The sequence below is a fragment of the Xyrauchen texanus genome, chromosome 26, assembly GCF_025860055.1.
Source record: "Xyrauchen texanus isolate HMW12.3.18 chromosome 26, RBS_HiC_50CHRs, whole genome shotgun sequence".
NCBI lineage: Eukaryota > Metazoa > Chordata > Actinopteri > Cypriniformes > Catostomidae > Xyrauchen > Xyrauchen texanus.
Window position 1 is genome coordinate 33,581,023 of NC_068301.1, and position 23,251 is coordinate 33,604,273.

Sequence of the window (23,251 nt, forward strand, 5' to 3'; positions counted from 1 at the left end):
GGATTGCTCTGACTCATATGCTATTGAAATAGATCACATTTATTGTGGTGTATTGCTTCATTTAAAAAGGTAATTTCCTCAACAGTATATGAGATGAAGACAGGTCGTCCGTCAACCCACACGCGATTTGAGCCCATTCTCCTCTGGACAGATACTGTGTGGGTCTAACAGCCCTGCAATAAAGTCGTCAGACAGTTTAGCGGTTCAGGCAGAGGTGGTTGGTGGATAATTTGGTTTAGCATGGACCATGATGGAAAGATTAGAGATAAATACACAGCTGTCTGCCAGAGCTAAATCAGAGACATTTGTCGGGCAAGTGGGAACAGCAAATGTTGTCTCTATTCACTGTGGCATCTCATCATAATTGAAACAGTCTTTTATTCACTATCTCTTTGTTTAACCACATTCCCTTGTACTGCAGATACACGACTCAGTCAGAAAAACAGTCCATGTGCCTCTGCAAACAAACTTACCTTTAGCTTTCGAGTGAGCATTATTGAAAATGGAGAAAAGCATTTTAGCAAGGGATTGTTTACCCCAAAATGAAATTTTGTTATCATTTAGTCATCCTCATGTGGTTGCAAACCTGTGTGAGGTAATGCTTAGTCACATTTAACTTTGCAAGGTGAAATTCCACGTGTGAAATTCAGGCCACGTCCACACTAATCCGTTTGAAGTTGAAGTTTGAAAAACACCATTTTCAACTGTCTTGTTGTTTTCCAAAGTATGCGGTTATGGAGACCGTTTTTAGAGGTCTTTGTTTTTTGGGTGAAGGAAAATGGCATTCTTATGTGAATGAGAGGAGTAAACAGCAAAATCAGTGTGTTTTCAATCTCATCTGCGTGATCAGGAATTTTGCCTGATGGACATTTGGTGGTGAAAAAAATTCCCAATAATAATAAAAGTAATTTTGTTGATATATTTCAACAGTAAGTGAAAAGACCAATTGTATTGCATATTTTGTCCCACTGAAATACTCATTCTACATTACAACACTGATTTTGAGTTGGATGCAGATGTAAATGTACTATATAAATGTATATATATCAACAACAGTAAGGTTATCTATAATATCTATAAAAGTAAACCAGTTATTGTATATTGTAGCCTGTTTTTTTTTAACACATTTCTATTTCATCTTAATAATACAAAAGTGTATTTAGCATTTGGCCTTTTGAAAATGTTAAATTAGTCATTAATTATTTATTTTTATCATTTTAACAGAGGTATTTGTAACAACACCATTGTAATCACATAGAAGCATGGATCTTCTTCATGTAACATGATTTCTATAATACAAATTATGGCATTTATGAAATTATAAACAGTAGACCTACTCTAAACACATGTAAAAACAATAAATACAAAACATAAATATTGATAAGTTGTAACAAACATGTATTATAATCCCTCGATCCCCTAATGTAGCCTTATGAAAAATGTAATAGAGCTGAATTAGTGATATGATAATATTTATTATTAATCTGTTTCTGCCTAAAGTACAGTTAGTGTTACTTTAGTAAATTCAAGGGTGATGATGTAGAATCTGTGCTGAATTCAAATGGTTTCTTCTTCTCACTGATTCTCGCAAATCTGTGAGTTTAAGATCTCGAGCTTTAAGCGCTTTGCCCTCGCGCTGCTCTGTTCATTGAGCCATATCCCTCTACAGAGCCATACAGGTGCCTTGGCCAAGGTTGTGCCTCCATCTGTCTATTTGATGCTGCTAACCAGATACTTACGATGTGTCACTAGATTTCAAAATCAGATGAACCGTGGGACAAATGCGTACAACCCGTATAATTAGAACCAACTGAAATACTCTAAGTCTAGATAAATGTTTTAATGGATAGGGGAACTTGACGATAGATTTGATTATTATGACGGATGAATGCCCCCCATTTGTACAGTATTCTAATGCCCCCCTCTTAACTAATTTGCTCTAAGCGCCCCCTGGCATACATTAAAGCCCCCCGTTGACAACCCCTGGATTAAACTGTGTCAGCCGTAATTTCCAAATGAACATGTATAACAGCAGCAAAGGCACCTACATTTGCTCCAAGGTAAATTAAATAATTAACATGAATTCATTTACATATTGATTCAGGTCTTAATAAAGGCAAAAGTAAATAAAAAGTTCACAGCATAATAGTGAATGTGTTATGAGACGTTATGAGCAGTTTTGTTCACTTACACTAATGTTGTGAGCAAGGACTAAAAACAGTTCAAGGAACACATACTGCATATACAACGATCAGCCACAACATTAAAACCACCTGTCTAATATTGTGTAGGGCCCCATCGTGCTGCCAAAACAGCACCAACCCGCATCTCAGAACACGGGTAGTCCCACGATTGCCGTGACTCCCTGTGAATACCCTGTTTTTTCTACAGCGAGCGTACATCCACAGGAAAAAATACACTATGAATTGTCAGACGATGTCCAGTCTGGAAAGGGCATATAAAGTTTGAAGTTTGCTGACAGACACTCTAAATTGCCCGTAGATTTGAGTGTCTGAGTGTGTTAGTCCTGTGACCCACGACCCTACATTGGACAAGCAGATATAGAAGATGGATGGATGGATTCTGCTGACGGATGACAGAAATTCCCAATTTATCTGTGCTACATGATTTTATTTCGAGGACAGTAACCACAGAGTTGTCAAAACCTTTATCTCCAGTATAATCTGGTTGTATCAGTTTGTGGGAGAGGTAACTGCATCTCTAACTATGTTTAAAATAATGAAAACACCCTCACGATTCAGCCCATACCTTTTTTAAGGGCAATGTCAACATTATCATATTTATTATATTAGATTATATTATTAAAACACATCGACTCAGTTGAGATTCAGGTGATACATTTTAAATGGTCAATGTCGTAATAATATTGTTATATATGATTTTTAATGTGGATTGACATCAGCAGCCACTCTTAGGGAGTTAGAAGTCCCCAGGACTACTTCTAAGCTGTCATGGGTTTAGGAGCTACTTTTAGCATTAAAGTGCTTCATGAACTACTCTTAGATGAAAATGTGATGAGAAGTGACACACACATCATTTTTAAGAGTTGCTCCTCAATTTATGCATTAGGAGCTACTTTTACCTTTAATATTTTTTGTGAATATGGGCCCAGCTCTCTGCGATGGACTGGCGACCTGTCCAGGGTGTCCCCTGCCTTTCGCCCAATGTTAGCTGGGATAGGCTCCAGCCCCCCGCGACCCTGTACACAGGATAAGCGGTTGACGTTGGATGGATGGATGGATGGGCCCAGCTCTGCAATTAAAATGTTACTTAACTGTTAATTATCTGTATGCTTGTTACAGTTTTTATTGCGGTAAATCGCACATGTTTTGTTTATTTTGAGCAAAGAGGCATATTTTGGGCTTGTTTTTCCAGACCAGATTGCATGCTTCTCTTGCGAGCTCTGGCAACGCTGCTACTGGTATTCCACCCACCCATTAGCACAGAATACTGTCATTTTAAAAAGAAAGTTATCAAGCGTACTTTTATTTTGTTCTAACCAGTAACCATTTGGATAGGAGGTTGCATAACTTCTGAACCAGAACGAAAAAATACTGGCAAGTGATTGTCACACAGTCTCCACAGATTTCAATCAAATTACTGTGTTATTTCACAATTTATTTTACAATAAAAGTCAAATAAATATGCTTTAAAATGTCACTCTGCATTCCAGCCTACTTAACAATATTATCAATTTAGTTTATGAGAATATTTTGCCAAAAACCACACCGTTCATGGCAATCTCCCATTCATTCCTATGGGAAGTTCTAAGGGGGTGGAGCTAAGAAAAGTGTAAATGAATCAAAATAACACCAAAACTGTGATATGGTCAAATGAGTTTATTAAACCACAAAAGGCTGTGAGTAAATGAAATGAACAACCTTCATTGTGTGTTTCAGAGTGAACGGATGATGTGGTTCTGTTCACACGTGGGGCTCAAAATCAGTTCATGTGCATTGTGAAAGCAGATTGCAGGTTCAACATTTGCACAATTTCAAATATTTGTTACCACTAGGAGATATTATACAAATCAGAAAAGCGACACAGTCTCCATCGGAAAATGAGATGACAGGGCTTTACCACCTTTGTATTAAGAGGAAAAATAATACTACTGCATATGCTAAAACACATCCACAATCCATAATACAATTATCCACAATAATAATTCAGTATTATAATAATATTATATATTACTACTTTTATAATAATATTCTCTTTTATCTTTTTTTGTTTATTTTTTTGACAATATGGATGATGAGGGAATGCAATCCTGAGTTGACAACACATATTCATCTTTATCTGGTAAGAAAAATGAATTATATAACCTAAATATCATAACAATATAAAAACGAGGCCTGGGTAGACTACCACCCATGGAGTCATGAGTTCAACTCCAGGGCGTGCTGAGTGACGTGCTAAACCAACCTCCAACCAAATTGGCCCAATTGCTAGGGAGGGTAGAGTCACATGGGGTAACCTCCTTGTGGTTGCTATAATGTGGTTCTTGCTCAGTGGGGCACGTGGTTTCCATTCAGCATTTTATATGTGATATCCCAAAAATTGCACAAAAATATGCATTAATAGAATAAAGCGTCCACTGGTTCTCACGTGTCTTGTGACTGATCGTGTGATTTTCTCAGCCTGGTCTCATTGTAATTACATGACCATTGCAACCCTTTTTTCACCACAATTGGGAATGCCCAATTCCCGATGTGCTCCAAGTCCTCGTGGTGGCGTAGTGACTCACCTCAATCCGGGTAGTGGTTTTGATTGGTTTGTACACTGCGGGACCATGGGTAGTGTAGTTGTTCAACAGGAATTCAGCTATTAAACACCATTTCTAAACAATGTTAAAATAACACAGACTGATGACTTAAACCGAAGCATAGACCATCGATGACCAACCTCTGAGCTCAAGTTAGGTCTGTCTTTAAATGTTTATAAGTTATTGTAAAAAAATCTGTTTGCCTATGGAAACAATGAATGGTATTTTTTCTTCTGGAAACTGACTGTTACACTCTATATTTAGGGACGTTGCTATAAATATATTTCCTTTAACTTACTTGCTCAGCAATATATTCTCTTCAAACTGTTTCTCTGCCATGAAAGTTGTAGAAGTGGACAGTTTATGCTAATCTCTCTATAGTGCCCCTTGTGGCAACGTTGAGAATGCAGCACGTAGTTGCGTTAAGTTATCAATTACGGTGGGACACATTTCAGAACGTAACGACGTGTGAAATTGTGCTTGCAATGCAAGATGCTGCTGCGATCACGTACTTGCGTAGAGCATATTTTGGCCCTCAATGAGTAAAATGTACCTGTTATGAACGAGCAGCGAAGGCAGACGAGGAGATGCAGATCCAGTTGCAGTTCAACTTTATTACATAAACAAACAGGCAAAACACAAAGGAAAACCCTCAATGGGGAAATAAACATTACATAGAAAACACGGGCAGGGAACACACACCAGGCTAACAACATTCAACGAACGACAAGGAGTGAACAAAAAGCAGGGCTTAAATACACAGTGAGTGATGACAGAATGAGACACAGGTGAAAACAATGAACAAAATGGCAGTGATGATGGCAGGTGGATTCTGGGAAGTGTAGTTCTAAACAATGACAAGTGAGACAGTGGAGCTAAACAAGGGACAAAACTATGGAATGCAAAGGTGACAAAAATGGCAGACAGAGGGCAACAGTGAAACAAGACAAGGAATTCCTAACATAGCCCCCCCTCAAGGATCGGATTCCAGACGATCAACATAAAACAAAACAAAAAATGTCCATTGACTGGGGGGGGAGCTTGTGGTGGGCAGACAGACCAAGGGGGGCAACGACGGGCAGACAGGAAGTCCAAGGGGGCACAAAGGGCAGGCAGGAAGTCCAAGGGGGCACAGAAGGCAGGCAGGAAGTCCAAGGGGGCACAGATGGCAGGCAGGAAGTCCAAGGGGGCACAGATGGCAAGGACAGGTTCAGGTGGTCTGGGAGCTGGCCACCGGGCAAGGACCGGGTCAGGAGGCCTGGGGGGAGGCCACAGGACGGGAACAGGGTCAGGAGGCCTGGGAGGAGGCCACAGGACAGGGACTGGGTCAGGTGGCCTGGGAAGAGGCCACAGGACAGGGACTGGGTCAGGAGGCCTGGGAGGAGGCCACAGGACAAGGACTGGGTCAGGAGGCCTGGGAAGAGGCCACAGGACAGGGACTGGGTCAGGAGGCCTGGGAAGAGGCCACAGGACAGGGACTGGGTCAGGAGGCCAGGGAAGAGGCCACAGGACAGGGACTGGGTCAGGACCCCTGGGAGGAGGCCCTAAAGGCGGTGACCTGGAAGGCTCTGGCGGCGGAGCCATAGGAGGCTCTGGAGGCGGAGCCGCAGGAGGTTCGGGAGGCGGAGCCGCAGGAGGCTCAGGAGGTGGAGCCGCAGGAGGCTCGGGAGGCGGAGCCGCTGGAGGCTCAGAGGCCTCAGGGGGCGGAGCCGTGGGGGGCTCAGGAGGCAGAGCCGAGGGAGGAGGAACCATGGAAAGCTCGGGAGGCTCAGGGGGCGGAGCCGCAGGAGGCTCGGGAGGCTCGTGAGGCGGAGCCGTAGGAGGCTCGGGAGGCTCAGCTGAGGGAGGCTCTGGAGGCTCAGAGGCCTCAGGGGGCGGAGCCGTGGGAGGCTCAGGAGGCAGAGCTGAGGGAGGAGGAACCATGGAAAGCTCAGGAGGCTCAGGGGGCGGAGCCAGTGGGAGGCTCAGGGGGCAGAGCAGAGGGAGGCTCGAGAGGCGGAGCCCTGGGAATCTCAGGAGGAGGAGCCCTGGCAGACTCGAGAGACTTGAGAGATGGAGCCCTGGGAGGCGGAGCCCTAGGAGGCTTGGGAGGAGGAGCCCTGGGTGGCTCGGGAGACTTGAGAGGCGGAGCCCTGTAAGGCTTGAGAGGCGGAGCACTGGGAGGTTCGAGAGGAGCCCTGGGAGGCTCGGGAGACTTGAGAGGCGGAGCCCTGGAAGGCTCAATAGGAGCCCTGGAAGACTCGAGAGGCGGAGCCCTGGGAGGCTTGAGAGGCAGAGCCCTGGGAGGCTTGAGAGGCGGAGCCCTGGGAGGCTCGAGAGGCGGAGCCCTGGGAGGCTCGAGAGGCGGAGCTCTGGAAAGCTCGGGAGGCGGAGCTCTGGAAAGCTCAGAAAGCTCGGGAGGCGGAGCTCTGGAAAGCTCGGGAGGCTCAGAAGGCGGAGCTCTAGGAAGCTCGGGAGGCGGAGCTCTGGAAAGCTCGGGAGGCGGAGCTCTGGAAAGCTCGGGAGGCGGAGCTCTGGAAAGCTCATGAAGCTCGGGAGGCCGAGCTCTGGAAAGCTCGGGAGGCGAAGCTCTGGAAAGCTCGGGAGGCTCGGAAGGCGGAGCTCTAGGAAGCTCAGGAGGCGGAGCTCTGGAAAGCTCGGGAGGCGGAGCTCTGGAAAGCTCAGGAAGCTTGGAAGGCGGAGCTCTGGAAAGCTCAGGAAGCTCGGAAGGCGGAGCTCTGGAAAGCTCAGGAAGCTCGGAAGGCGGAGCTCTGGAAAGCTCGGGAAGCTCGGAAGGCGGAGATCTGGGAAGCTCGGGAGGCAGAGCTCTGGGAAGCTCAGGAGGCTCGAGGGGCGCAGGCTCTAGGACGGGCATGACCATTGGTGCTGGCTTTTGGTCAGTCCTGGCTACTGGCGTTGGCCTGGGAACGGTCGAGGCTACAGGCGCTGGCTCAGGGACGGTCGAGGCTACAGGCGCTGGCTCAGGGACGGTCGAGGCTACAGGCGCTGGCTCAGGGACGGTCGAGGCTACAGGCGCTGGCTCAGGGACGGTCGAGGCTACAGGCGCTGGCTCGCTGACCTCTGAGGCGACAGGCACTGGCTCGCTGACCTCTGAGGCGACAGGCACTGGCTTGGGCTCGCTGGCCGTGGCAGGCGTGGGCTCTTGCTTGCTGGCCGTGGCAGGCGTGGGCTCTGGCTCGCTGGCGGTGGCAGGCGTGGGCTCTGGCTCGCTGGCCGTGGCAGGCGGAGACTGGGGAGCAGAAGCCATTCCTCTTCTCCTCCTCCGCCGGGCAGACGAAGTGGACCGTGCAGGCTCACTGACCAAGGCAGGCGTGAAGGTACGAACCACGGGCGAGTGGAGGGTTATTACTGTGGGAGGAGTGGCAGAGTTCTCCTCGATGGTGCCCACAGTTAACGGCGAACCACAGGCCAGCAGAGTCACCTCCACGAATGCGTGGAGCGTCCAGCCGCGCGTTGCCTGTGGCAACCGCTCCTTAAGCGCGGGTGCAGATTGCGCCTGAAGAAGACCACCAGAGAGGAGTCCGGGAAATCCGAGATACCCGCCAGCTTAAGGAAGTCGCGGATGTGGTCCTCTATAGGGCGGACCTCTTGCTTCAAGCAGAGCAGGTGGAAGTTTGCTTGTTGAACCGCTGGATCCATAGTGTGGTCGTTCGTTCTGTTATGAATGAGCAGCGAAGGCAGACGAGGAGATGCAGATCCAGTTGCAGTTCAACTTTATTACATAAACAAACAGGCAAAACACAAAGGAAAACCTTCAATGGGGAAATAAACATTACATAGAAAACACGGGCAGGGAACACACACCAGGCTAACAACATTCATCGAACGACAAGGAGTGAACAAAAAGCAGGGCTTAAATACACAGTGAGTGATGACAGAATGAGACACAGGTGAAAACAATGAACAAAATGGCAGTGATGATGGCAGGTGGATTCTGGGAAGTGTAGTTCTAAACAATGACAAGTGAGACAGTGGAGCTAAACAAGGGACAAAACTATGGAATGCAAAGTTGACAAAAATGGCAGACAGAGGGCAACAGTGAAACAAGACAAGGAATTCCTAACAGTACCTCCCTAACCTAAACCTTTAACCATAATGTAATCTAATAAATAAAATGCAATTTATGGCATTTGTAGAAGTGAATTAAGATATTATTTAGTCACTTTATGAACCTACTCTATGACATCTCTTTTCTTATTTAGCTAACTCCTGAAGAGATTTTTCAGCAATTTTATCTCCATAAGTACAGCTAGGTAAATGGTACTGTGACCCCTGAAATTTCCAAGTAAATAAAATCAGTGCACCAGCAGCAAGAGCTTGTTTATGTAAATCACATTATTATGTATGTCATAAAGTGTGTCCCCATTATAGTATAAGTATGGTCCTCAGAAGGGAGCAAAGACCAGCAATAAATGCTTTTGTGCAATTTAAAGCACTGGATTCAGAGCAGTGCATTTGAATTAATTAGACCATCGCCTTTTTCAGGGTCATCTTGATGAGTGATGGTGGGAGTAATTGCGTTTCCCCATAATTTCCATTCTCAGCGTTGAGCCTCTATGGAATCAATTCAATGTTTCAACCACTTTGTGATCTCCACAGCATATCTAAAAGCCCTGGTCCTGAAAATCTCCATTAAACTTCACAAGCAAACATTCAGCATATTTTTGAATAATCACATACAGACGCTGTCAATACTGCTGTGGGATGAAAATATCATGACTTTCTGCCTTTGTGGAACAGGATAATGTCAGCTTTGATTGTGATGAATTTGTCCTGCCATTGTATTTGATCAACAGAGATGGAGAGTCTGGTCTGTGGATGCTTATTAAGTTGACTTAATTAGTTGTATGCACAAAATTAAACCAGATTCAAACTGCTGAATTTTATCACTAAAACAAACATTTGACAGTTAAAGACTTGATGAATGTTGACATCAACATGTACTGGAATATAAACCCACAAAGCGAAGCTCAATATGTTACAAAATATTAACTAATGCAAACTTAAAGTGTAAGAGATCAAAATCAATTGCAAATCTGTATAGTTTTAGTTCACTATTTTAATTAAGTGTCTAGCCAAAAAGTCATGTTCATCTGTGGGGACTTCAATATCGATTTATTAAACCCAAATAATCATAAAATGACTGAGGATTTTATCAACACCGTGTTTAGTCTAGGCCTCTATCCACAAATTACCAGACCCAGCCGAATAACTTCTTATTGTGCAACACTAATAGATAATATATTTACAAATAGTATACAAAACAATATAGTGAGTGGATTACTGATAAACGATATCAGTGACCACCTACCAATTTTTATAGTGTATGACAGTAACTACACTTTAAACAGACATGGGAATAAACCAATTTCCAAAAGGGTCAGAACAGAAGAAACAATGGAGGCACTTAAAGTTGATTTGCTAGTACAAGACTGGGAGTTTATTAATAATGAAAAAGATGTTGACAAAGCATATGAAGAATTCCTAACTATATTTAAATTATTATATGATAAAAATTGCCCAATTAAAATATATAGTAGGAAACAAAAACAAAATGATAGACCGTGGATTTCCAAGGGATTACAAAACGCCTGTAAAAAGAAAAATACACTTTATAGAGAATTCATAAAACACAGAACTATAGAGACCGAAAATAGATATAAGAAATATAAGAATAAGTTAACCAGTATTATGAGAACTTGTAAGAAAGAATATTACACAAAACTATTAGATAAGAATAAAAACAGTATTAAAGGTATGTGGAACATTTTAAATAAAATTATTAAAAATAATACTAGACAGGCTACTTATCCCCATTACTTTATTGATAATGATAAAAATATCAATAATATGGAGGATGTGGTTAATGATTTCAATAATTTTTTTGCAAACTTGGGACCAAACTTAGCTAAACAAATCCCAGTTCCACAAACATTAGAAAGTAGATATAATAACTTAATAGAAAGAAATCCCAGTTCAATATTTCTGACAGCAGTTGATGAAAAAGAAATAATAGATATTGTTAAAGGATGCAAAAACAAACCATCCACTGATCATGATGGAATAGACATAAAAATTATACAAAAAGTAATAGAGGGGATCGCCAAACCACTAACGACTATCTGCAATTTATCATTTCTAACCAGTCAATTTCCAACAAAAATGAAAATAGCAAAAGTCATTCCTCTATACAAAACTGGAAATAAACACCACTTCACAAATTACAGGCCTGTCTCTCTACTGCCACAATTTTCAAAAATTTTAGAAAACTATTTAACAACAGATTAGAGATATTCATCGATACAAATAAACTACTCACTGACAGCCAATATGGATTTAGAAAAAATAGTTCAACATCACTAGCACTAACGGAACTCATTGAAGAAATCACAAACTCCACAGACAAAAAGAAATATGCAGTTGGGGTATTCATTGATTTAAAAAAAGCATTTGATACAATAAATCATGAAATATTAATCAGGAAACTGGAACGAATTGGGATCAGGGGGGTAGTTCTAAACTGGGTAAGTAGTTATCTGAGAGACAGACAACAATTTGTGAAGATGGGAGATTATTCGTCTGAATGGCTGGGCATGACTTGTGGTGTCCCCCAGGGGTCAGTGTTGGGACCAAAGTTGTTTTTATTGTACATCAATGATATTTGTAAAATATCTGAAGTATTGAATTTTGTATTATTTGCTGATGATACAAACATATTTGGTTCAGGGGACAGCTTACAGCAACTCTTGGAATTAATTACTTCAGAATTCAAGAAATTAAAACAATGGTTTGACATAAATAGGTTATCAATAAATTTGAGTAAAACTACATTTATGGTATTCGGAAATAGTAAGTCAAATCATCAAGCACAGATACAGATAGAGGGTGTTAAAATAGAAAGAGTAAATGAAAATAAATTCCTTGATCATAGATGAGAAGATTTGCTGGAAGCCTCACATAAAATACATCAAAACCAAACTGTCCAAAACTACTGCAGACCTAGCAAGAGCTAAGCACATACTGGAGCTTAAATCACTTCGCATTTTGTACTGTTCATTATTGTTACCTTATTTGAATTATTGTGTAGAGGTTTGGGGAAGCACTTATCTACATTCACTACAGCCACTAGTTATAATGCAAAAAAGAGTCATGAGAATCTTTCACAACGTTGGATTTCATGATCACACAAATTTATTATTTTTGCAGTCTAAATTGTTAAAAATTCAAGATCTAATCGAATACCAAATTGCAGTATTCATGTTCAAAGCAAGAAATAGCCTATTGCCTGGGAATATACAAAAGATGTTTTCTGAGAGGGAGGGAGAGTACAATTTAAGACGAAGAGGAAATTTTAAGAATAATAGATTTAGAACAACAAGGAAAAGATTATGTTTATCAATTTGCGGGGTTAAATTGTGGAATAAACTAAATGATAAACTAAAGCAATGCTCAAACATATTCCTATTTAAAAAAATGTATAGAGAAATTATTTTCAAGAGGTATCAAGAAGCACTGTAGTGAAAGTAGGAGTGCTCCATTGTTTGTTGTTTTTCTTTGTTTGTTTGCTTTGTTATTTTTGGTTGTATATTTCCTTTTTTTTTTTTTTTTTTTTTGCTGCTTTAATAAGTACAAAATTGAGGTTAGAGAAATAAATACTTGTCAGTGGTCACAATGATGTGTATGTGGGCAGAGGCGGCGGTAGCCGATTTTGCCGGGGCTTCAGCCCCGAATGTTTTGAGTGTAGCCCCGAATGTATATTGAAAAGTTGACTGACAAATATGAAACCGGACAACAGCCTATGTAAACCTCCGAAATCATAAGTTGCCTTATTTCATTGTGCTTTGGCTTTGCACATACTGCATACAGCCTGTAAAAATAGACATAGGCATAATGTAGCCTATAGAATAAGTTCCTTTGCTGTCGGTAGCCTATGGGCGACTCCGTTTCTTCCTCTCTGTTGAATATGCAGCAGGTAGGGGAGGAGCTGACATCAACTTACTTTACTTAGTGGCAAGTTAACAGCAGTTAGCAGGAAAGACAGCAAAAATGAAGCAAATGAGGCTTCTAAAATTTCCGAAAGAATTCGCATTTGTTTTTGTCCTTAAAGTGTAAAGATCATCATTTGGCTGGCTTTCACCCACAGTAGGCTCGTGGTTAGCGCATCTGCCTCTCACGCTGGAGACCACGGTTCGAGTCCAGTTTGGAGCATAATTTTCTTGTTTATCAGGTGTTATTTTCTCTAAGGATAACCAATAAGCATTAGCATAAAATGTATGTGTGACTTGTTTTGTGATATTACTTTGTAGTAAATATACACTTTGAGGGTAGCAAAGATGTGCCAGAATCAGGCATGGAAACTGGTAACAATTAATCAGTCACTTTACTTTAGAGAAAGTTAAAAGTGAAACATTTCTTATCCCAATGATCCTAATGAAAGGATTTTGACAGATGAACATGGAGAATTATATACAGTTCGATGCCATTGTGTGTCAATGAACTAAGACTAAAGTCATTCATGTATTGCTTTAACTTAGCCTCTTATACATCATTTTGACTATTTATTTAAAAAAATATTAATTATTTATATAAAAAAAAATGTTTTACTTCACTTTACTCACTATAATATAACTCTTTTGTGATGACTTTATGTTAATGTACATGAAAATTCAAGAATCATGATAGATCTTAGGGCAATCCCACTGATCTGCTCTTCCCAATACATTTACTTCAGTGGTATTGGTCTACAATTTGACATATGTAGCACTTGATGAATTAGTTGTTTGAAGCTGATTTGCAATGCGTTATGTGCTGTATCTGTTCTTTTGCATCACAGATGATTCAGGGAGGAGAGAGGATGTTGAGGATAGTACTAGAGTGGAAGATTTAGGAACTGTAGAAACAGGCCCAGCAAGAGCAGAACTCAAAGAATACCCTCTCACCAGCTTTGGACTACAGGGAAGTGGTTGCTAGTGTGAAAATAAAATGGTCTGGGCTAAGCGCTGGATGTCCTTCAATGCTGGAAACGCCTCTGTATGTGGGTATGCATGTGTATGTATGTGTGTATGTGTATGTATATACATATTTATGTGTATATGTGTATGTGTATATGTGTATGTGTATATATATATATATATATATATATATATATATATATATATATATATATATATATATATATATATATATATGTATATGTGTATGGATGTATAGAACAATATGATAATAATAATATAAAAATTGTAAATTGAATGACTGTAAGAATTAAGGGGGTAGGAGTATATAAGTTTTACTTCTTCCTACTCCTTTTCGCACATGTAATAGAAGTATGTCAACAGGAAAGAAGTATATATATTTTTTTGCTGCTCATTTGTTTTGTTTTTTTTTCTCTTATGTTTTTAAACATTGTTTTAGATTTTTATATACTTTCTTTTCCATGTTCGAAATAAGTCCTTATTTTAATATAATGTGAAATAAAGAGGTGGTCCACTTGCATTATATTATGGGAAATATAATCGTGAATCGCTACAATGCCAATGTCGGTGACAGAAGAGCTGGCACTCACATGCCAATCAACAACACAAGATTTTATTGGCTTTTTGAGCTTCATTCATAATATTTCCTGGGAGGAAACTGGCAAACTTACACAGCAGATAGAGCAGTTCACACAGTCCCATCCATCCAGCTGTCAGTCAAAATATAAAGCAGCTGTTTGTAGTGGACTGTGTTGACCTTTTTGAGTGCAGACCTCTGGGTGTGATGGATGAGAGAACAAGAAGTGTGCAAATGAAAGCTTTCATGTAGACTCTGAGCCCTTAAATCTACTGTATGATTTGAAATGGATGAAGTGTCATATGATTGTCATTGCATCAGATAACAAAATATCAAAGCTAGTGGCATCAGCTAACAAATGATGATTGAGCTTTTCTCAGAGTTAATTTTACTTTTTGGATTCATTTTCCCATTTTAGCAACCTGCCAGAAAACTCTAGAAACAAACCAGAACACCCTAGCAACCTGCCAGATAACTTTAGCAACATGCCAGAATACCCTAAGAACTTGTAACAATGCTCTAGCAACAGCCAAAACACCATAGCAATGCCTAGAAACCTGCCAGGTAACCTTAGAAACAAGACATAACACCCTAGCAACAAGCTAGAAAACCTTAGCGACAAACCAGAACACCCTAGGAACTAGCAATAACACCCTAGGAACACCTGGAAACCAGCCAAAACACCCTAATATTGCCTAGAAACCAGCCAAAACAATACTGTAATGCCTAGCAACCTGCCAGAAAACTCTAGCAACAAACCAGACCACCGTAGAAACCAACTAAAACACCCTAGCAACCTGACAGATAACCTTAGCAACAAGCCAGAACACTCTAAGAACTAGCATTAACACCCTATTAATGCCTAACAACCAGCCAAAACACTCTAGCAACACCTAAAACTAGCCAGAAAACTCTAGCAACAAACCAGAACAATAGGTTACTCACGTAACCCCGGTTCTCTGAAACATCTTGTGTTCGAGATCCACCTATGGGAAGGGCATCTATACTTGACCTCTGCAGAAGCATCCAATTGCACCAAGTCTGGCTAGACAGACAGAAGCGCGTGACCTATGCTCGGTAAGGACCCACCCCCTTACCTAAGAGCATATAACAACCGCTTCTCGTGCAGCAAGTGGGGCAAGCTTGGTGGATCTCTCCACTCGATGTTTCAGAGAACCGGGGTTACCTGAGTAACCTATTGTTCTCTTTCATCATAAGGAAAACCTTATCTACACTAATTTAGTGCACGAGGAATGAACAGAGAGTGCATGCAGGTCACTGACACGTTTAGCTGATGCTAAGGCCAGGAGCAATGCAGACTTGAAAGACAGTAGTTTTAGGGAAATGCTTCTCAGGGGCTCAAAAGGCGGCTGACATAAAGCCTCCAGCACCATGGAGAGGTCCCACTCAGGGACAGTTCTCCTAGTACATTTACATCTATGCATTTGGCAGACGCTTTTATCCAAAGCGACTTTCAGTGCACTTATTACAGGGACAATCCCCCCCGGAGCAACCTGGAGTTAAGTGCCTTACTCAAGGGCCCAACAGTGGCATCTTGGTGGTGCTGGGGCTTGAACCCCCGACCTTCTGGTCAGTAACCCTGAACCTCAACCACTGAGCCACCACTGCCCCAGTAACTGTAAGAGAACGGCAGGCACCCTTCATAAATCTACGAATAAGTAAAAATATAAAATATCAGAGACTGAACACTGATATGATGTGGAACCATGCCCATCACACCACCCTTAAAACACTTGCCACTTACAGTCATATAGGGACCTTGTGGAGGAGGCCCTAGCGTTCTGTATAGTGGCAACCACCCGTGGGGGAAGCCCCATTGAGCTTAAATTTGTCCTCTCACGGGCCAAGCCCAAAGATCCACCCTGTCCGGGTGTGGGTGATATATCTCCCCATTCGCCTGAGACAACAGTTGGGCATGCAGAAGAGGAATTATCTCTGCCAGCCATGGTGCATTGGGCCACCTGAGTGCTATCAAAATGAGGGACAGGCCCTGCTCCTTCACCCTGGACAGGGTAGGTATTAACAGGCACAGGGGAGGAAATGCTTAGAGCAGCACTTTGGGCCACGGGTGGGCCAAAGTGCGAATCATTATGGCCCGACAGATTAAGCCAAAGCACACATTCTCCGGCCACTGAGAAAGCCATAGAGTGCCCGCAGGCTTGGACGGCCTGACGGGCATTACGGAGAACAAGGTCATTGACTGTGACAATCTCCTTCCACAGAGAGGGTGTGGGGGACCCTTTCTCTAGTTGCTGCCCCATGTCGACCAGGAGTTCAGCCTGGTATGCAGAGAGAAGGGAGGAGACGTTGAGGGCCCTGACAGCCAAGGCCAAGGCCTGGTGTATGGAGGCAGAAAATCGGTCCATTTTGTTGGGGATAACAGGCTTGGGGGGGTGTCAAGTAGGCCACCTTGAGAGGGATTAAGGTGTATGGCGATAGAGGGCTCGATGGCAGGGGGGTCACCCATGCCAATGACCGTCATATCCTTCACTTCGTGGCCCGCGAGACCGTGTTTGAGGTCAAGCGGTTCCCCCAAAAATACCTCATATGCTTTGCGCATGCAGGGAGGACGGGGAGAAGTTGTTTTCTCGGGCCGGGAGGGGGTCCCAGGAGTTTCCTGTCATACACGTCCCTCTCTTGGTCAGTGGCACTTTGTAGGGCTGGCCATTCGATATTGAGGCGAGGACTGGGGGAGGGCCGCAGGGGCGTTAGCCTGGGGAGTCATAGAAGACGGGATGTATCCTCATCCTCCGAACCCTCAAGAAGGCCCGCATCGTCTTCGTCACCAGAACCAGCCGGCTCATTGGCGATCGAGGGGTCCCCTGAGAGAATGACCTCAGGGAATGCCGGGTTATTTTGATCAGCCCAGCTAAGAGAGGCTGCGCCCCGGGAGGGACCCAGGAGCGCGTCGTCATCACCGTTTCCCCCATCAGAGTCAGAGAGGTCGAGGTCGGTGCACTGGGTAATGGCGACCTTGAGCCTCCGGCGCCTGAGTTTTTTAGGCAGCGCCAGGCAGTGGCTACAGTTTTCCGGAAACTCTAGAGCCTCCTCCGCGTGTTTGAGACCCATGCACACGACATAAAGGATGAGGGTCTCTGGCTGCGATGAGGGCACCGCACGCGGCCGGGCAGGCACGCAATAGGCTGACCCCGGAGGAAGCCGTAGGTTTGGAAAATGCCATATTAAGGCGAAACTCCGTAAAATCCTTTGCGTGGAGCAGGGGAAGTGGTGAGAGAGAAGGGCGGGCAGCCTGGTTGTAGTTAAAGTGAGTGTGGGCGGCTTGCAATAAACAAGAAACAGCTAACCTGGTGGAGTCACGTCTGGCGGAGGCTGATCTGAGCGATGTGTCCTACTGTAGACAAATTAGTGAAAGTCAAAATCCAACCGAGCTGAGAGAAAACAGAGGTCGCGAGAAGCGAATGTCAACTGAGGAGCAGCAGCGCGTGCAGGTTGTTATATGCTCTTAGGTAAGGGGGTGGGTCCTTACCGAGCATAGGTCACGCGCTTCTGTTTGTCTAGCCAGACTTGGTGCAATTGGATGCTTCTGCAGAGGTCAGGTACGGATGCCCTTCCCATAGGTGGATCTCGAACATGAGATGATGAAAGAGAACACCCTAGCAACATGCTAGAAAACATTAGCGACAAACCAGAACACCCTTGTATCCTTCCAGATAACCTTAGCAACAAGCCAGAACACCCTTATAACTAGCAATAACACCCTAGCATTGCCTAGAAACCAACCAGAACACCCCAGCAACCAGCCAAAATAATGAAGCAGCACTTGACCATCTGCTAGGTAACCTTAGCAACATGCCATAACAACCAAGGAACTAGCAATAACAGCAAAACCTAGCAACCAGTCAAAACACTCAAGCAGCACTTCTCAGTCTGTCAGATAACCTTAGTAACAAGCAATAACATCCTAGGAACTAGCAAGAGCACCCTAGCAAGAAACCTTAAAAACAAGCCAGAACATCATATCAACCAGCTAGAAACCTTAAAAACAAGCCAGAACACCATATCAACCAGCTTCAAAACAAGCCAGAACACCCTATCAACTAGTAACAACACCCTTGCAACGAATAGCAACCAGTCAAAACACCCTAGTAACCTGCCAGAAAAACATGGGAACATGCCAGAACACCCCAGCAACTAGTACCAATACCCTAGCAACCAGCAAAAACACCTTAGTAAGCTGCCAGATAACCTTGGTAACAAGCCAGAACACCTTAAGAACTAGCAACAAAACCCTAGCAATGAATAGCAACCAGTCAAAATTCTGAAGCAATGCCTAGTAACCTGCCAGAAAACCACAGCAACAAGCCAGAACACCCCACCAACTAGCAACAACACCTTACCAACCAGTCAAAACACCCTAGCAACACCTAGTTACCTAACAGAAAACCTAAGCAACAAGCCAGAACATGCCAGCAACTAGCAACAACACCCTGGCAACCAGCCAAAACTCCCTAACAACCTGCCGGATAATCCATTCAACACATCAACCTGGCAGCTATGCCAAGTCCCAGGAAAGCTGTATTCAGGTTGATGCACAAATATTATCAAATTTGACATTTGCAGATATTTAAATATATTTTATGCATGATTTACCTCCATATGCCGTTGAGTCTATTGTGTGGCCGGCGAGTACACATGCCTACAAATACTTCACCATGAACATCCCTCATTCAGAAGTTACAAATATTTGTGTTGTTTTCTGCTCTGATTTTGTCATAATATTACAACACATCTGTGATGATCCCGTCTGTATGAATGTAAGAGCTGCTTTAACTCATGAAGAATACACAGAAAGCAGCCGAGGCATATTAGTGAATATGACTAATGTTTACACTGTTGTCTGGTGGTGTGAATGAAGTCTGTACTTCATGATCTAATGATGTGTTGTTTATTGACAAAAATTTGTATATACACATTAAATATGTACTATATATTCACATTATAGTGCTTTTTTATTTATTACATGTTAAAATTATCACATACCTTTATACTGTCTGAGTGTTATGAATAATATCATCCTATGTACATTTCCACTTTAATTCAATCAATGAAGTTAGAAATATAATTGACACATGTACAGATAACTGACATGTCTGAATAAATGAGCAAACACCTACAAGGGTTTTTCCCTGTTCTCCACTTTCATCGCTACATGACTTTGGTGAACTTAAGCCATATCATTTAAAATATAAAACTTAATTTAAAAAAATAAATAAAAATAATAATAATAATATATATATATATATATATATATATATATATATATATATATATATATATATATATATATATATATATATATACTTTTTGCTCTGGTAATTAAACAGCAGTATCACCTTTTCAACATTTATGAATAGAAACAAAAATTTCGTCAACTTTTGCCGCATCTCACAGCACAGCACATTGAAGGTAAATAGAATTTCGGTCACAAACATGACAGCATGTTCATACAGTGACGTCACATGAAACAGGTCAATACACTTGTCATTGCACATTTCACGCATATCTTCGATGAGGCAGCTTTCTTGTTTCGGATACTTCTGGAACACTGTATTTGTTCAACTACATGTTCTTGTGTATGGGTCCCTTTTTATGTGTCTTTTAAATCATTTGACAGTGTTTTATTGATTGTGTCTGCATTCAACAACGTTACACAGGCACAATATGCCCTGTGCTTCATACCTTTTTAAAGCATCATATTGCATTCGACATTGTGTGACTTCAAGAGTAAAGGGTTAAAGTTGTTTCTTCATCCCCAATAATAAAGTACAAAGCAATATTTGTTCATTATCCTACTTTGTGTAATGCTGCTGACTTTATGACTGATCTTCTATATCAATCTTGACTTACTGTGGATTAAGAAAAATGCCCCTATTGAAAGAATAACACAAAACCCACATAGGTTTTAAAACCCATTATTTTACTTTAAGCTTGATAACACTGTGAAAAAAGTTTAGCTTTGTAGTATTATACATGCTGAAGAATTGAAACGACATGATTTGAATCTATTTAATCCTGGAATTCCTGAGCATCATAAATGAACCTAAACAACCTAATTTAAAGCAAAAAGGGTCATTGGTCAGAAAGGCCCCTAAGCATGACCTTCTGAACTTCCAAACAGAGTAAAGCAGACTTTCCTCTAAAAGGTTTCCAAAACACCATCAGATTTGCATGACTCGAATACTAACACATTTCATCTTAATCCAGGAACATTCTAAACAAAGTCACAGTACTTTACCGATTTAACTTTCTAAAATGTACAGAATGCATTTAAAGCCACAATTTATACAATATCTAGTCTTGCTAGGTAATTCTGACAATTGCTTTGAACTGTGGTAACTTGTATAACTGGCAAATTAATGATTATAGCCTGATGTACCTCTTTAAAATGTATGTAATGTTTTATCCATGTTGAATAACCCATGAATTAACCAGTATGATTTGTAACCAGGGATTGTCATGTTTTGTTACCTACACGTATAATACCCATGAAAAAATGTCATGTTTAGTATATAAATGTTCGTTGGCATATGCAGAGAAAGCTGATTACAACAAATGTCATGCCTCTTGTACCATTTGCAAGATTAAATATGCACTATTTTGAGCAGGAATTTTGTAAAAGAATCTGAAACAAAGGACCATAAAATCAACTGTCGGAAAAGACAGCCCAGTTGACCATGTAACTCTGAAAAGTCACTTCTGATTGGCGCAGGATACCTTTGAGGATGCGGCCAATTTCAGATCAAATGTTTCCAAACAGGAAGAACATCGCTCCTCTCTATTGTCTCTTCTGCTCTTCTGACTGCTCAGACTTCACTCTGGCTGTTCCCTCGTGTTCTTCTCTGGATCTTTTCGGAACCAGATCCATGCCATGTGAGGTCCAAGGAAGCTCAGGATTCGAAGTCCTGAGGAAGCCTCTCACTCTCTATGGTCCATGAGAAGGCCTCGCTTCAAAGCTAACCTCATCATTCATACAGACAATAACTCAGACAGAACATAGACGGAACGAACTTTATAGTATATACGAGAATAATGTCACTCCAATAAGTGAATTAATCATAATTCACCAATCAAAGCTAATTCCTTACAGTAGAAATTGTAAGCGGATACAACAAGATGTTGTATTACGGGTTTAATGGTGGAGAACTTTATTCAGACAAATAATCTAGTTATTTGTCATTTATCTAATTTATAATGGTTTTTGAACAAGACTAATTCCGTTATACATTTCATTACCTAATAAAGTACAATAAGGACAGTTTAATTTAGTTCATAGCTCACATATTTCAAGACCCTAAATTCCCTTCTAAATATAGCATACCAAATACCCTTACATATATTGGTGTTAGAAGACGGGCACGTTAATGGTTCCCATCTAAATTCATCAGTACCAAATACTTAGGAAACATGTGGCTTGTTGAGCATGTTACTGCGGAGACGCGTGGAGGCTTCACGCTATTCTCCGCGACATCCACGCACAACTCACCACGTGCCCCACTGAGGGCGAGAACCACATTATTGCGATCACGAAGAGGTTACCCCATGTGACTCTACTCACCCTAGCAATCGGTCCAATTTGGTTGCTTAGGAGACCTAACTGGAGTCACTCAGCATGCCCTGGATTTGAACGAGACTCCAGGGGTGGTAGCCAGCGTCTTGACTTGCTGAGCTACCCAGGCCCACAATGCTTTGGAATCTTAACAAAACAACAAGCGGCGTGCGCGGGGCATAAGCGAGGCTTGAGCAACACGTTACATTTGGGTTTTCACATTGGCTGCATGTTTAATACATTTTCCATTTGATATTGTGTGACTTAAAGAGTTAAGGGTTAAAGTTAAAAACAAGGGACATAAAAGTACAGCTCGTATCTACTTGAATAGGGAAAGTCGGAAATTTCCAAAAAAGGTTGGTCAAGATGCAGACCTATAAATTGTAGTGTATAGTTGTTTCGGTTTAAATATTGTTTACTTGTTTTTGCGTCTTTTCTAAAATCTCCTGATTATTTTCGTTTTCTACAGTTTCCAAAGCTGCCGAGTTCAGAGTGATCTGTGCTGCAAAAATAGGCTTGGCGCCGAAACTATCCGCTCACGGCCGCTTCTGGGACGCTTCACCTCATAACTCACGCTTGCACTGTGAAGGGTGTAATCCGTTAATATGGGTGCCAAAGCAAAAACGCACTGCTCATCCCCATAGTGGGGCCCCCACTCACAAAGGATATGTGAAACCAGCATGACCTATTGCTTGCTTGAGAGAGACATCAGTTTGATCATTATTATCCATCATGAACAGGAACACAATGACTATAAGTGGCTTGTAGTCACTCCTTTTCAGTCAGTCCCCATACTATACTACTCATGCGTGTGCTGGAAGTGCGCATATTATTTATGCCAGCCAAAGTTCAGTTGAGGTGTAGGCTAAAAGTGGCACAGGCGCCCCAGGTGTGAAGTCAGTTCCCCCTCATGTTCCAGTCAAAATGTTTCACAATCAAAAGGGGTCACAAATACTTGTTTTAATTTTGAACAATATTTCAGTGTCTATTGTTTTATTGAAAAACAAATGTTTTTTTGAGAAATACTTTGCATGAAAGACGTGATTGTTCTCTCTCTATTTTTTTAAAAAGCCACTTTGTTTGATATTGTGTTATCTAATGCAATTATATTCATAAATGTTTAAGTGTCCAAACAGCTCTTTAGATCAAAAGTCTATTTTAATTATAATATAGTAGGATTATTACAATTATTCTGAAAGTGAGAGGATGAGCTACTGAAAATCCCTCAGAGATATCTAATCCTTATATCAAGATTCATTATGAGCAATATGAGATTTCTGCACATAATAGAGCGATATGTGCAATCCTTATTCCACTCATGAACACAC

General features: G+C 41.8%; 1 protein-coding gene across 1 annotated transcript in view; it reads right to left on the reverse strand.

Annotated features, from left to right (window-relative positions):
* LOC127619593 (septin-7) overlaps window positions 1-13,268 on the reverse strand; it is a 234,466-nt gene extending 221,198 nt beyond the window's left edge. The window contains exon 1 of the mRNA XM_052092481.1: window positions 13,264-13,268. The gene's annotated coding sequence lies outside the window, so the exon portion shown is untranslated. The remainder of the gene's footprint in view (window positions 1-13,263) is intronic.
* Between the last annotated feature and the right edge of the window lie 9,983 nt (window positions 13,269-23,251).